At 35.0% G+C, this 14915-nt stretch overlaps 1 protein-coding gene across 1 annotated transcript in view; it reads right to left on the bottom strand.

Annotated features, from left to right (window-relative positions):
- Positions 1-14915, bottom strand: part of DACH1 (dachshund family transcription factor 1) — a 358551-nt gene that overhangs the window by 286681 nt on the left and 56955 nt on the right. The window lies entirely within an intron of this gene.

Genomic DNA, 14915 nt, shown 5'->3' with positions numbered 1-14915 from the left:
TGTAACAGTTTCACATATACAGTAAGTAAGGGATAAATGCCTGCAGTATTGATAGAGGACACAAGCATGACAAGATGGGAGCAAAGGATGGCTGAAGAACTAGATGAACTACATAACCCTTGCAAACAGATCTAAAGAATATTCTTGTTCATGTGAATATTTAGTGATGGCTGGAACAACTAACAAAGAATATCAAAATGTTGTTGCTTTTTTTTCTTCAGGTAATGGGAAGTTCTTCAACTGATCTTTCTGTACATTCTAAAAAACATAATCGGATATGAAGAACACACTGTTTCAATACACTGATCTTATTTTTCACAAAGCAGACAACCCTATGATTCTGTATGATTATTTCTTAAGCATCCTCTGGACACTATTTAAAAAAATGAGTCATCAAGATGTTTCAGGCATTAGTATCAAGTGTGAATATCTGCACTGAGACCTTTATGACAACATATACTTATGTGTAGAAAAACATATCACCATCTGAGCAGATCTGCAAATGAAGAAAGGTAAAAATATTCTGCCCTTCCAGAACTACTTCTCAAGCTGGACTCTTCCAGGATTCTTCTAGGTATCTCTTTAGAGAGATATCTTTAAAATGCCCCTCTTCCTCAAAAGAGGCTCCTGACAAATCACAGGAGAAATTTACTTTCTCCCAGAAAACCTTACATAAACAAATCTTGTAACATACCAAACAAATTCAGGCTCTGTGAGACTAATCACACAAGCAAATTCCAGAGCTTGGCCCTTCTTCCCCCCTCCCCAGCTCAGAATTCTTTCAACAGCCTCAGGCTCACACCCGAGAGCTATTTATCAGAAACACCCTGGGTGATCTCTACTGTGAAGATGTACAGTAAGAAGTGAGATAATTATTTAAGATAAATCATGCCGAAGAATTAAAGTAAACATCTTACAAAAACAAGCAGAGAAACAAAAGCCATCAGTGAAACGTACAAAGCGAAGTACGTCATCTGGGCAACATCAGAAACATAATTAGCAGGGAGTGATGTTTTGGACTATCCAAAGTAAAAATTTGCTATCCAAAATACGAATAAGATTTTGCTCAAAGAGCTTGATGGTTCGTTACTAAGTGTATAATAATAGTGATTAAAAATATAAGTATTTATTTCAGTCATTCCAGAATTCAAATTCTGTGGATTCTAACCCTGAGGTGAGGAAGATATGGCATGTGAAGCAAAAGCTTATAAAAAGGTTTTACAGTTGAACAGTAATGGAAAAAAATTCCAACATATGACATCATTATTTTCACCATTAGCAACCATAGATCAATGAAGAACGAGTCAGAATTTCAGAGGAAAATATATTTAAATAAGAAAAAGAAAATACAAGAAAGATGAAGGGTTATTTTTCCCAGCACATGAAGGTGGGGTTTTTCTCCTTCCAAAATAGGGAATTTTTAAGTGGGACATGAATTCACAGATCAAAGTGCAAAAATCACCAAGCTGTCATATAAACATGCATGCATAAGACTACTAAAAATATACAAGCTTGTTTGAATATTACCTTGTTTCTAACCGGCAGCACGTTCACACAAGTTAAAATGACACAGTCCGTAATTCTTCTCATTATTTCCACTATTCTAAGTATTCCTGTCCAGTGCACAGTACAGCACAGCACAGAGTATATTAGGCAATATTCAGTGAAAATAAGCCCTTAGCTGCAACTTAAGAATCTTCTGTAAAGCTTTCTTTACTTTATCAAAAAATCTGTCACAGCTGTGCTTGGATATTAAATATTTATTTGTAACATCTGAAATCTCAAAGATTTTCCAATTGTAAATGAAATAGAATTTAAAAACGAATCAGGGACTTCTACTTTGTTTTAACTCCAGTTAAAGGTTATAAAATATGCATTAGAATGGGTTGGCACACATTAAGAGAACACAAAGCATTTATAATTTTCTGTTTACCACTTTTCCCAAGAAGTCTAATTTATTTGCCCCAGGGAATTATACTTTCCATAATATTTAACATTCTAAATATGATGTGATTTCTATAAAGTAGGTCATACAAAACTTGTATAGGAGTCTCAGAGGGTGGGGAAGAAGGTTAAGCAAGTCTATTGTTTGTTCTGTTTACCACACATGGTAAACTGACAATACTTAAACACTTTTTTTTTTTTTTTAATCTGAGCCTTTTCTTCTTGAACCAAGGAATTTTCTCCGTCATAGAGTAATAGAGCTTGAAAACTCCAGCATCAGCAGGGAAGGCAGGCACTCCTTAGCCAGCCACTGTGTGAGAGAGAAAATGCAATTAAGGCTCCCACCAGGGACAGAGAACTAAACAAAACCTGCGTCTTCACACAAGAGCCTTTTTCTTCAATGTGAAGTACAAGGCCTCAAATCTTGTTGGTGAGATGCTAGCATTTAGGACAACACACTTTCAGATTTTCTCACAGCAGATCAAAGTAAATAATGCAAGGGCAGCAAACAAAAGGGAAAACTCCAGCGCGCTTACATTAAAAAGAGATTACAGGGGGCTTACAAGTGATTGAAGGAATAGATGACATTTTCAGAAACATAAAACTAAGATCTTTAAGTACAGCTAGCACAGTAATGTGAGTGTGGCTCACTGATGTTAGGAAAGACATGCAAGCCAGTTATGTGTTCAAATACATAATGCAAAAAATATGATAATTGCTATCTCAAATATTTAATGCGAATGCAACTATTCCTGATTTCACTGAAGTCAGGAGAAATTTAACTGCTCATCTCAATAAAAACAGTCCTCCGGCCTACTTTCAGTTCATAACTTTAATTGTACTTTACTCCATTATCATTTAAATAAATGCACGTGTGTTGATGGCATGGATAATTACAACTGCTTCGAGATACACATGGAGCTACCATACAGGTTTCAGTGCATCAGCTCTCTATACAGCTCTGCACGATCCTCTGTTAATTCAATCTTCTGTTTCCTTTGGGGACACTAATCACTAATCACTGATCAGAAAAGTAGTAGCCTTTCTTTACATCTAATTCCTCTCTATCTCCAAATTAGCCCATACAGCCCGTTCTCAAATTTTGTCTTAGTGTTGATACAGAAGTCAGGAAAACTGTAACAAGCATGTAGCACAGCCTGACCATTTTTAAGTGGCTCTTAGTGACAAACATCACAAGTCTTACTCATTCTGCTGGAACCCATATGCATTAAACAATGATTGAATATGACCTGGAGAAAGAAAACTCGCACTCTGAGAAATAAAAGGAAAATAAAGCTTCAGAGATAGTACTGAAGTGAATCAAATGCACAACAAATTAAGTTAAAAGAGCTTTGGGAAAAGTTTTTTTGTGAGAATTTCTGAAGGTATTTATTGGATATCACAATTACAGGACTTCTCACAGAACTGGAGTTCAGTTCTGGCTCCATCAAAATAAAATGAAGGTGTGAAACTGGCCATGAAGGATGCCCACTTAGCCAGCTTTCAAGAAATGAAATGGGCAAAATCCATGAGAATCCTAAGCATTTGGTCCAAGCTAATCAACTAAGTTTACAGTCTACAAATATAGAGAAATAGACAAATATAGAGACGGAAGAGACAGAGAGAAGCATCCAGAGAGAGCAACTCATCACAACTGTCTTAAAACACACATGGGGAGCATCTCTCTCCATTAAAGACAGAGTCCTTAGACAGGCCAGGTGACTATTTGAGACTAGATGACTAATTTCTAGGTGAACAAAGTTGGTGAAATGAATTCTACCATCAAACTATTCTGAGTGATAATCGGCAGAGTAACACTCAAAAGAACTGCACTGTCATAGGTTCTATCCATATCTGCTTCCCTCTTTACAGAAGCAGGAAGATAACGCTGTTTTAGGCACTAAAATCAGATTTCCTCTAGATGCCTCCCAGTGTCACTGGAAAACAAACTACAGAATCAATTTAATCCTTCCAGCCTCATCTTCAAAATGCTCCATTTTTCTCAGCTAGAGCTCTGGTACCAAATTCCAATATTTTGTTTTGTTACCCACCAATCTCTTTCTTTTCTACTAATAAGATGACTACTTATGAAGAAACGAGTACTGTGTTTAAAAATACAACTGGTAATACCAAGGGAGGCCACTATGCTCTGCGTCGTGTTTCTCTTGCTATCAGAGTAACAATAATGACGCTATCTTATGCTGATCATAAAGCAAATACTACAGTTGTTGCTTTGGAAAAACTATTTAAGTAAAAGGGTGTTTTATCTGCAAAATGACTTGTGACTTCTGTAAGGTTTCATTTTGTTTCATGTGAAAGCCTTTTAAGACAGGCAATACTTCGGATCTCATCTTTTAACATACAGTTTATGTGCTTTCTACTTACATGAGTTCAGACACACACACAAAAACCTTAAATAACTGAAAAACAGCTATCAGTATCTAAGAAAACTGAATTATGTATCTATAAAAAGCCTTATTAATACATATATACAATACATTGAGTACCTTCTGCAACTTTTTCCAGAAATATAGCAGTACCAAGTCCTGAATGAAAAAATCTGTTCAGCAACGATTACAGAGAAAACGTAACACATAACAGTGTCACCTCCGCATTTTCTAATAAACTGTTGCTACTGAGCACTGTTTCAAGAAATGCTTAAATATTTTTTTTAAATATTCCACTTCAGCTAGGCAAAAACCTACTAAGTTAATTTTCAAGGAATTAGATTGCTGCTAGAAAACTCAAGTGAATTGCACTAATTTCTGTTTAACTGCACTAATGGAACAGGATAAATATTGCATATGACTTATTATAAATTTGTTTTGAAAAATCAAACAGTTCAGAAAATCATCAGTTGGCATTTAATCACGGAGTATTTTATCATGTGTAAATACAGTGAATTAAATTCAACCCCTAACACTTTCTATATTCATCAACTTTTATTTCCTACGTATATTTTTATTGTTTCAAGATCTCTGGATCTAAATTAGAAAGAAACTGAAAAACAAACTATGAAAACTAGCAAATACAAAAAGCCTATTACTCAGCCACAGAGGATACTGTCAGACTTCATTATTTAGATGAGTATGAGCATTGTAAGTTATTCTATTGTGTGTTCTGTTTAAAATTAGAGATACATAAATTAAAATTCTCACTGCGATTAATTTTAGGGACTAAAAGAGAATGTAAAATGTAGACTTACAGTAACATCTAGAACTGCTGCATGTGGTGATACTTGGTGTAGACATTTGTATCACCAAGCAATTGAGATTTAGGATATGTTGTAAATGAGAAGGATAAAAAATATTAATAATGATGAGATTCAAATTAATTTTCAGTAGCTAGGAGGACGCATTGTAATAGAGCAAAGATTTTTGCTTGTTATAAAAATAGACATTAGAATATACTATTAAGTGACACTTTAACCCATTATTTGAGTTCTCCTTGACATACACTCATGCATGTATATGTGAGTGATTGCTTATGCAATAAGCCTTGGAAAAATGTAAATTGTATTTCCTCATAGCAAATTGCAACTGAATTAGACTACTGGGCAGACATAAACAATGCAATCAAATTCCCTGGCTTTTTATTGAGCTTCTATTTGACTTAGTATACATTTGAAAATAAAAAAAATTGTGTTTCTCAGGGTCTGTGACATTGCAGGCCATGAGAGATTCAATGTCAGTGCCAGCATACAAATTTATTAGTCTATAAAATTTGACATTCTCTTATTTATTCACAGAAAGGACAAATAAGATATTTTTTTCATACTTACCAGAAATATCTGGGAGTGTTTATATGCTGCTCCATCTGGAGGATGCAAATAGTCGAGGCTGCTTTACAATTCAGCAGGCAAAGGCCTGCTGAAGGATAACAAATGACTTCATGGTGAAACAGCTATTGAAATTCTTTCAGTACGTGATATTAAAAACAACTGAACAAACAGAGATAAGGGACAAATAGGATTTGAAACAGTTCTTTTTTTTTTTTTTTTTTTTTTTTAAACCAGTGAGAAAGAAAAACAAATGAAGCTCCTGGTTGAGGCCTATACCTTTTAGTCATTTCTAAGATAGTTTCATTTCGTAGTTAAGACCACTCTCAGAACGATGGGTGGCTGACCAAGTTTAAAATCCCAGATAAGAAAATGGTAACAGGACACTCTCTCTGGAATTCTGAAGATGAGACAGGATGAAAGGACAGAGTCATCATTATGTAGAAAATTCTTGCTCAGCTTTTTTGTTTTTTTCCCCAAAAAACCTATTTGCTTTCTGTTGGCATGAGAGATTCAGCAAAGAAAACGAGTAAACATAGTAAACATTTATAAGCAATGAAATTTTAACTGAACTTTAAAATCCAAAGTTGTCTCAATAGGAAGTTTGGTTGAATGACCAACACAGTAAAATAATTTATGAAGCACGAAGATGAAGCACAATCATGTATTCCAAACATGGAAAAGGAGGAAAGAAAAAAGGGTGCAGTCAGTTGGGCAAGACCATGCATAAGAGATACGCCTTCTACAATCCTAGTCATTGCAATTCTATACCTTGAAGAGTTGGATTGGACCATCTATGTGTACTTCAACACAGATGCCTATAAATGTTACGGAAGTCACTCAGTTAACCAGGATTTTTAAATACTCTTCTATGTGATTTGACTTAATGATCTCTTTCCTTCAGAGAACATGGCCTGATAAAACACAGTGGACTAAAGCGCAGGCCGTGCTCCTGTAAGGAGCTGGCATACCAGCAATGCTGTGTACACAAACATACACTACTAAAATAGTCTAGCTTCACTGTTTGATCCTACGTAACTATACTTTGTTTAAGTCATTTGTCAAATAGTACAATGTCTCTTTGCTGTTTCAGGACAAAATGGAAAAACTGACAATCAAACAAACAAAAAAAATCTCAAGACAAATATTCATTCATCAGTATAAGTCTGGTTGACATAAACTAGCGTAACTGTACTGGTAACAGCCAGAATTTCTACCGTTCCTTACCAGTGTTTTATTAAAACTCAACTGATTGGGTTAGCATTTCTCAATAGTACATCTACATGATAGTGCAAGATAACTACCTTCACTTCAGCTTCACACCAAAATAAAAGCACACTCAAGATTAAACGCAACCTCAGTCAGATGCAGGAATTCACAAAAACAAAGGAACAATAGTTCCCAAAGTAAAACTCAGGATTGTTTTGTCACCAACACAGGGCATTCCTGCCACACGACAGAATGTAGGCTTTCAAAATTATCCTGAAGTAACAAACTGTCTGGGCCAGCAAGCCGTGGTATTGCTGTACTTCTTCTCCAGAAACAGAAACAATCTGCAATAGTATGAACAATACAACTACATTCCACTCAGCAGGTTGCACAGCTCACACACATTTAAAGTTGGACAAATGATGAACGGAAAACTTTGGTGTTGTGCCAGAAGAGTGTTGAAATGAAAGACAAATTTTTTAGTGTTTTTCTTTTTCTTTTCTTTTTTTTTTTATGGAAACAGAAAGTTTGAAGGAAAAGCAGCAGACAGACATCATAATTTGTAAAAGGAAAAAGGAAAAAAAAAAAAAAGCCACTGTAAACAACTCCTGGCTCAGTATAAACAAATGAGATATCAGAACTTCAGATCTCCAGCAAGACACAAAGAATAAATCCATTAGCTTACTCTCCTGACTTCAAAATAAAATTCAGAAAGAAAAAAAAAATAGATATACACTTTCTCTGTATTTTCTTAACTTGACAGGAAATAAAATAGTGTTAAAGACGATTAATGTCAAATTTGAAGTAAAACAAAATAAAAGTAAAGTAGTATTTGGTATTTCAATCAGAAACCCATCCAATGTTCCAGTTTTACAATCTAAGGTTGCTACAGCTCCCTCAAGAACAGATATCTCACGCTCCCCAGAGCGCAGGTATTCTAAGAAGTGTATTGCTTAGTAAGGGGACGTTTGTGAAATGTTTCCATTTCAACCTAATTAGAAAGAAATCTTATTAATTAGATAATCAAGTAAAAGGATATTGGATTTTTTTGATGGAGGGCAAAACAGCAGCACAATAGGGCCCTGTCTACACACAGTCCCTACCATTTCAGGTAACAGCTCTTTTGAACTTAAGTATAGCTAAATCACTGAGAGTTTAACAACAGAAGTTAGTGCAATAAAAATGTTTTATGTCGAAAAACCTCTGAATGGCAAAGCAATCTCCCTGTTTTATGTATGTGTGCATATATATATAATAGTTACATAATTTTATACACACACATATAGCTGTATGTTAATGAAAAGTAAGTTTCATTTTCAAGCTCTGAAAATACCATTTCGCAACTTCTGCAGAAAACATCTTTAATATCACTCTTTATTTCCAAAACAAAACTGAGATTTGAAATCCTACAGTATTTATGGGGGGGTTTTCAGCCAAGGGATACTCTTATATCAAAATTACTTACTGAGCCTGATTTAATTTTACTTAACTCAAGAACTCTTAGGTCATTCTAAATGTTTCTGTTCCGAATCTCTAAAATAGAGACAGAGCAGTGAAACCTTCCTTTTTTCCATTTGCTTTCAAAAACTCTAACCAATGGATTTAACATACTATCTTACATAGATGAGGTTCACTTCACAGAAATAAAATATTTAAATGTTATTATATGAGAACAGCATCTAACTGTGAAATAGTTGATAGAGCGTTCTACTTCCACAGTGCAACGGAGGGACACATTTAGTATTTCTATTGCTATAATTTAATACATTCTAATTTTACTTCATAAACAGAGATACTAATTAAAAAGTTCAAAAGCTAACTTACCTCATCTGGGGAACTTACACATCCTTTTTGACAAACCAGACTGTAAGCTTCTCTTCGCAGTTATTTACCTTCTGCAAGTTAGCATAAACTTTATCTTCCAACTTATACTTAAGAAAGATGTCTGAATTTACCCAGTGCTTAAAGGGTCAAAATTTATCATTTCAGTTCATCTAATAAGTAATGTTTTTGCCGAACAAAACCAATTCCCAATAAATTCTCACTGTATTTGTGTGCTCTGATTTGATTTAGAGGCCTGTGGGGAGACACCATTTGGTAGCACAGGAACACAGAGGGGTAGGTGGTGCTGAGGAGAAGTAGAGCTCATGTGCCAGAAGTGTTATTGTGTCAGGTTGATTTATTGAGTGAGCTTCACTTCACCGAATGTTCCGAGATATTTATTTCCCTAAAGGCTCTGCAAAGATATGAACAGACCTGCATCCACAGATGTCATCATTGCTCATTTTACCGAGTCATGAAATTTTCTCAACTGCAATTTGTCCATCTAAAATTGCTGTAACAGAACAATGTCAATAGTAGCTTCCTACTCATACTACCTCCCTCTACTATGTACTGTTGCCACATCCAGCTCCTAACTTCAGAAAACTTAAAGATACAGAACTTGTTCAATCTAAATGCTGAACAGTTTCTCAAGTACTTTCTTTCCTTAAACTATTAGGTAATGGAAATTAAAAAAATATGCACATAAAGGGAGTAATCAGATACCAAAAAAACAAACCAACAAACAAAAAAAACTAGTAGAGTATATGACTGAATAGATAAAATGTAAGAATACAAGTGATAAAGAAATGTGATACTTGGACAAGTTAGAGTTAGAATTTCATTACACAGAACTAGGAATACTTCCTGACAGTAACTGCTGGTAAAAGCAAGCACCCACTATTTTCATTTTATTTACAACATAAAAAAAGAAACACACTAAGTTTGGCCCTCATTTGATTTAACAACTATGTGTATAGGAACAAATAGACACGCAAAAACACTTACGCTCCCATGTGTTCAAAGAACTCGAATTTCCTACAAATAATAATGAAATTAAGGCATTTCAAAAGCTGAAAATGATAAAAAATGGAAACATTATATGCAGTGGTAAGAAAATAGCTAAATAATTATATTCTTAAACATATGCAACAAAAAAATGCCTAACACATTAGTTTTAACTTGCAAGTCTTCCTTTAATGTTTCTGAAGGATAATGTCCTTTTACATCAAGTTCGAGGTGTTAGGTGGATTTAAACTGTACGGTGTATAAACATGTTACTACAAATAACATAAGCTCTTTTAGGAACTTTATCCAAAAAGCTCTTGCTGTGCTACAGAATAAGATATATTTAAAAACACGTGTAAAAGTGTTTGCCCATGGCCTATGTCAGAATACACTGGTTTATTTAAATATGTTAATATTTCTCATTATGCCATTAACAATAACCTTCATCCATTTGTGAAAAACATTTTGCCAAGCATGCACATAAAAAATTAGCAAGTGAAGCAAAATCACCTTAATTTGCTTTGGACCAGCAAATAACCAACTAATTTGCAGAAATCCCTGCCAAGCACTCATATTAAATGCTTCATGCTTATTTTATGACCTCTGCTGCTCCTCTCCTTCCCAGGCCCTGAATCATATGATCATTAACATATTGCAAGGTCTGAAACTTTATTTTTTACATTCTTTAATTAATGCCTGTTTATAGAAGGCCATAGGACTTCAGATCCAGTTAATGAAACTTCACTCCCCCAGGCCCCTGGAGCCCAATAGAGAGCTTTCTCCTCTGTTGTTTTAGTAGCTTTTTTCCAACTGTTTGTTTATACACACTTAATTGATCTCTTTAGTCCCAGAAGCATTCCAGAGACACAACCTGTTCTGAGACAAGCTGAAGTTTTTTCCCCTTCTTTATAAAAGCCCTGATTGCCCAAGGTTATCAGTTTTAATTTGAAAGTTGAAGATTCAGCTTTATTTACACTGTCTAAAAGACAAAATTGATATGGGCCCTGAAGTGTTCATTTTTACATTCATATACAGCAGAGTGGATTGCAAACATATACTGTATATAATTATTTTGATGTAGAACTAAGTAATTACTAAACACTGCTATGTCTTGTTTTATTGCATTTAAGAAACTCAGTCTTCATAACAAGTTGAAAATAAGAACAAATCAGCCTGCCAATGCATGAAATTTTCATGGCTCTTCAATTTACATTTTACATATTCCCTATGACAAGAATTTCTATTATGCTATTCTCTTTTTTCTGCTATAATTAAATTAAAAAAGTAATTGGCTGGTGCTGCTCACTGCTGCAATGTCTTAATCACATAGACAAACAGTTTTACAATAGCTTACACCATTTGCCACATGGGGCAATGACATTATTGTACCAGGCTATAAACCAGGAGACAGATATCACATACCAGCTATCAACCACTGTGTTGAATCTCCTGGTGCCTGCTTGTGAAAACAGAAGAGAGAGGTACATTTAGTATGTTGATTGGCAACTCTGTGTCTGAAATCTTAATTAACTACAAGTGACCAAGACTAACAACATGATAAAAGCAGATGTTTGTGGTTAAAAAGAGTGATGTTAATACCGACTTTTATTTCAAGACATGAAATTCCATGGGAGAAAAAAAAAAACACAATACATTATTGCTTAAAAAAAAAAAAAAAAAAAAAAAAAAAAAAGTATGTTTTGTTTTGGGGGGTGGGTTTTGGGGTTGTTTTCTAGGGCACAAACATAACCATCACCATCAAGTAACTTTAATTCAGTGTAATTGGCCTTTTCAGTAGAGGGATAGAAAAAAAATGCCAGCGTACAAGCACAGTTGCTCCTAATTATAATTTACTAATCACCTAAATGGATTTAGACAATACTTCCTTTGCTTTCCTGTCTAGGAAAAAAAAAAACAAAAAAAACCCGTAATATGAGAAAATAAAAGACTTCCAAAACTACCTTAATATCAGGAATATTTTTAATAGAGCCAAGCTTCTTACAGAAGTATTCATCTTGAAAAGAAATGCATTTAAGAACCTATCAAGTCATTTAACTCAAAACTTGAGAGGCGATTTAGACAGAATTTCAATGTACATTTGAAAGCTGTTAAACTGAGGGCTTCTCTTAAGCAGAAGCTAGTCCTTTACATTCCTTATCTTGCAGATACCTTATTGTTTTGCTTTTACTAGTTTCTTGAATGTATGTATGTTGGTTCACTCCAGTTGCGAGGGGAAAAGGCAGCTCAGTTAAATTCAGTCTTTACAGACATCCAGTTCATGGTATCTTTACAAATGTCCAGTCTGAGTATAAGGGATCCCAGACACAGTCTAAAGACCTCAACAAAAGTGGCATGCTAGGAGAGCGTCTAAAATATGTTGAATGTCTTCAATTCCTCTTAAGCTTTATCATGATGGGTCTTTGAGGGGTTGTGTGTGTTTTTTTCATTTTTTCAAAGCTACCTTATCTGGAACACTGAAGAGATCTAGGAATTCGTCCATACAATGAGACGGCAAGGTTCAACTCCTGTACCCAAGGCACTTGAAACCCCCAGCAACACACCTCTCTCAAATGCACATCGGACATCTGGCCAGGTGAACAGTTAAGTTATAAAAGGCTCTCATTTAAATTGAACCATCCATATTGCAAAGAATTATGTACTGTACAAGGATCACAAATAATCTAATTAATGGCACTCACTGCAGTAGCCTACAGACGTACTCCTAAATTCCCTTTAACTGTAAAACAAACACCTTCACGTAGTAATGTGAAACATATGTTCTGGATATACTTGAAGTCAAGGATATGGATTGCAATAGCGTAAATTGGGAAAGGTCTAAGAGTTTGTCTCAAAAAACTAATAATATATTAGTTCCTAGCAATAATAGATTCCAACATCAATACTAACAGTCCATAGTTCCCTTCAAAAACTCAAGCTGGCAAATGAAATCCGTCTTGTTTTAAGAACAATTAAGCCACCATAGGGGGTATTTAGTCCTCCTACTTAAAATCTCACAGAATCTAACACAGCTGACCTAAGAGAAGAAATGTGATGGGAGGACTCCAGGGAATTAGCCAAAAATCTCATAGCAGCAAGTGTAAACTCACTGAGCTGGAAACTGTCATGTATATACTTCCTACCTATAAATCTCTCTCATCATAACTGATTAAGGCAGAATAGGCATGATCCTGTTCCCACTGATGACAATGGCAAAATTCCAATTAACTCCTTCATTCCTAAATTTGGCAAAAGAAGCTTCCAATTGCAGTACAACACAAAGTACTCCGATGCACCCTAAGATTTTTCTTACCTCAGCTGTGAAGTATTTTCACCACCTTTACCTACCTGCAATTTTACTGCTAAAGACAACAGAATGGAGAAAATCCATGCAGACACCAAAGAACTCATAAAAAAAAAAAAAAGTAAAAAATATGCAAAGAAACCATCTCTGCTAAGTTTTAATACCTCCAAGCCTCAAAATCCATTTATATTATTTTGTATTATTTTAGCTGTTCCCTCAGAAGAGCAACAGTCACTCTGTAAACCACCAAATAATATACTTCCAGAACCTGGCTTGTGCTTTTGAGTGCTACTGCAGTATAAAATATTAATGAAAAATGAAAAATAATGTTCCATTACTACATTTGCTAAGCACTCAATCTGCACCAGTAGAGTAAGCTGTCTTGAAAACTTCATTATAGGTCAAACCCAGATAAGGACATTGATTCCTGAGAATATTTCCCAAGATTTCATTAACTCAAAACATAAAAGACAGGAAAAAAATATATTAAAATGTATTTTTAGTATTATAATTTAGCCCTTTAAAATACTACCAGACAGAAATTTCCAGTATTTGGTACTCAGTCCACCTTTACATCACCAAAAATAGATGTCTGTAGTCAGTTCATGGACAAAATCTTGATGTCACTGAAGTTAGTAAGATTTTACTTTTAAATTTCTCAGGGCAACTCCTTGCCAGATCTCCCTGAGACTCTCAATAATGTCCAGTGCCTGAAAGAAACTATTTGTAGGGCCATACATGCATCAAGGACTCCAGGTATAACCATTCCTCAAAAATCCTCACAAAGATCTGCTCAAAGGAATTGGTAATCTTAAATAACTGTAAACAAATCAAACAGCACTAGGCAGGAATATCAATACTACCTTTCCTCTCATGTGACCATGCAAACTACTGGAAGGAAATCTAACATGAAATACTTGTCTATCTGGGAGATGAGGCTGCAAAGAGCAACTTTTTCCCTCCTGCCATTTACTGCCACATTTTCTTTCTTTTTTTTTTTTTTTTTTTTTTGAGTTAAGGGGAAGGGAAGGAGGTGCTGAGGGATGACATTCTTTTCCTATTGGAATCTGTTTAAACACATGCATATCTTGGTTATCATCCATAACTGCAAACAACTAATTTACAAAGAAATACTACCTTTGTGATCTTCTGTTATTTAAAGCCAGGGAGAGAAAAGGGGGAAAGAGAGAAGACAGCTCTAAAATAAGTTTATTTTGCAATGACCATAAAGCTGTTAGATCTCTTTCTCTCAGATTTTGAAAATTTTGTCCAAGTTCATGAAAACGTCATAAAAAACATTTTTCATATCACAATTCCCACTCCTTCATACGGGAACTGTGATGCTTCTCATTGCCCAGAATTTTTTTCTAGAATGAGCAGCTTATAGGTGCATGAAATTCTCTCATACTTCTGTAAAAAGAAGGAACACGAGTTTGCAGTGTATCCCATTATTCAGCAATCCTAACTGCAGATGATAATAGAAAGAACAGTTACATAAAGTGTATCACAGTATGGAACTCATACTTCTGGTAGCAATGCACAGCTGTTAAGCCTTTGCTGAAGTAGAAACACAAATCAGTTATCAAATTCTGAGGTCTTCGTTTCATCATTAGAAGTACTGTAGTTCAGTATCAGCCAAAGCACTGATTTACGCAGAAGGGCTCACAGACTGACAAGTAATTCTGCAACAAAAGCATCTCCAGTGTTGTCATCATAAAAAACTTTGAAACTCAAGTAAAATGACAGAATCATAGTTGGAAGGGATCTTTAAAGGCCATCTAGTGCAACTAGTCTGAAATGAACAAGGACACATATAGCTTGCTCAGGTGGCTCAGAGGGCCATCCAGCCTGACT

Source organism: Centrocercus urophasianus, unplaced genomic scaffold (genome assembly GCF_019232065.1).
Source record: "Centrocercus urophasianus isolate 14NV4802_14NV808 unplaced genomic scaffold, USGS_Curo_1.0 seq_9, whole genome shotgun sequence".
Taxonomy (NCBI): Eukaryota; Metazoa; Chordata; class Aves; order Galliformes; family Phasianidae; genus Centrocercus; species Centrocercus urophasianus.
Note: the sequence above shows the minus strand (reverse complement) of the source record. Positions and strands in the feature narration are given on the sequence as shown.